The sequence below is a fragment of the Rutidosis leptorrhynchoides genome, chromosome 11 (assembly GCF_046630445.1).
Source record: "Rutidosis leptorrhynchoides isolate AG116_Rl617_1_P2 chromosome 11, CSIRO_AGI_Rlap_v1, whole genome shotgun sequence".
Lineage (NCBI taxonomy): Eukaryota > Viridiplantae > Streptophyta > Magnoliopsida > Asterales > Asteraceae > Rutidosis > Rutidosis leptorrhynchoides.
Window position 1 is genome coordinate 250,656,586 of NC_092343.1, and position 2,501 is coordinate 250,659,086.

The window sequence follows — 2,501 nt, forward strand, 5'->3', positions numbered from 1 at the left end:
TGTATTTCTCATCGTATCTTTATTTACTGTCATTTTATTACTCGCAATTTTATTTACTGTCATTTTATTTATTGTCATTATTTTACGCACTTTAATTATCGTCATTTATCTTTGCGCTTAAAATATAGAATCGACAAACCGGTCACTAAACGGTAAAAACCCCCTTTTATAATAATAATAATACTACTTATATTTATATATTTTTGTAAAAATATAGTTTTATAAAAATATAGCGTTAAACTTCACGAGCTCCCTGTGGAACGAACCGGACTTACTAAAAACTACACTACTCTACGATTAGGTACACTGCCTATAAGTGTTGTAGCAAGGTTTAGGTATATCCATCCGTAAAATAATAAAACTTGTGTCATATTTTGTAGTATTTCCTAGTAAAAATAATACTATTTCATACCCTCACGCTACATCATCAAGTTTTTGGCGCCGCTGCCGGGGAACTCGCCGAAGCGAAACGCCATATTTTTAAATTTTTAAGTTTTAATTAGTTGTTGCATAAATATATATATTTTTGTTTAATTTTTAAAAAAAAAAAAAAAAAAACTATAAAAACCGAAAAAAAAAAAATATTTTAAAATCTATTTTTAAGTTTTTCTTTTATTTATAAAGTTATAAAGTATTTTTATTTTATTTTAGTTTTTAAAATTAAGTTTTTATTTTAATTATATATATATATATATATTTTATTTAAACATAAAACAGAAAATATAAAAATAAATATAAATTAATTACGTGACCTGTCATTTGAACCTGTCTGTTTTGAACCTGCAAAGCAGGTCATGCGAGTCGCATGACCTCTCCCTTTGACCCATGCGAGTCGCATGGTTAATCTGACAAGGTCACATCTTCGCCCTAAAAACGCATTTAATACGTATTAATTTATTATTATTATTTAAACCCTAGTTTTATTTATTATTATTAATTAAGTTTTAGTTATTTAAATTAATTATTACTTTTAACTAGTTTTAATTATATAATACTTAATACTTTAAATTATAAAATATAAATATAATATTTTTATAAAATCTAATATTTTTATATAACTTTTTATTTATTTTATATTTTGTATCTTTTTTGTCATTTTAAGCGTAATTTTTGTATTTTCTTCATTCGTACTTAGTTTTTAGTCTAGTTTTTTTTTTTTTTTTTTTTTTTTTTTGCCGTAGTTTTATTTTTACTTCTAGAATTTGTTAGGATTGCCGTAAAATCCCTTAAGTGCTTATTCCTTAGACTAAGATTTAGGTGCTTTAGAATTTTGCGACGCCGTTTTTCGTGCTACTTTCTTATTTTTATTTTTCGACACTTTTCGACGCGCAATCTATTTCTTTCTTATTTCTCGATACTCTAGTTTTTAGGACATAGAATTTTATCTACTTCTTATCTAATTCTCAAACGGAAAGAGAAATTATCTAAGTGGTTAAATTAATGGACGTTGACATTTTTCTGGTTCGTAGTAATAGTTGGATTTGTTAGTGGCTAGTTGTGGGCTTCCGATTTAAAGGGTCCTGGCTACCTGCTGCATCTTTTGGCTATTCGAAACGTGGGCAAAATCAGAAAAGTCTATTAATTGGACAACTTATATAAGTTTTTCTTATTTTTATAACTTATAGGATATTCCTGAACCACTAATCAATCCTCCTGAACTCCAAACCATTAAATCAGAATCCTCTAGTGATTCGGATACAACAAATCCAATCATGGAAAATCTAGAACCTCTAAGTATGGAAGATCAAATGAGAGCTAAACGCACTGGCCAAGGTCACGCCATTATTAAGCCAGAAGTTAATGCGTCAGATTATGAAATCAAAGGACAAATCTTACACATGGTCACTAACCAATGCCAATTCAGTGGTGCGCCGAATGAAGACCCAAACGAACACCTTCGTACATTTAATAGAATTTGTACACTATTCAAAATCCGAGAAGTGGAAGGCGAACAAATCTATCTCATGTTATTTCCCTGGACTTTAAAGGGAGAAGCCAAAGATTGGTTAGAATCGTTACCTGAAGGGGCGATTGACACATGGGATGTTTTAGTTGAAAAATTTCTTAAACAATTCTTTCCGGCATCCAAAGCCGTGAGACTTCAAGGAGAAATTGTTACGTTCGCGCAAAAGCCAAATGAAACATTATATGAGGCGTGGACAAGATTCGGAAGGATGTTGAGAGGATGTCCTCAACACGGTTTAGACACTTATCAAATAGTACAAATATTCTACCAAGGTGTCAACGTTGCTACACGAAAAGACATCGACATAACAGCTGGTGGTTCCATTATGAAGAAAACCGCGACTGAAGCTTACAAAATCATTGATAACACAGCATCTCACTCACATGAGTGGCACCAAGAAAAAGATATCGTTAAATCATCTAAAATGGCTAGAGCCGATTCTAGCCATGACTTAGATTCCGTTTCCGCAAAAATAGATGCTTTCGAAAGACGAATGGAAAAGATGAATAAAGATATTCATGCAATACGAATCAGT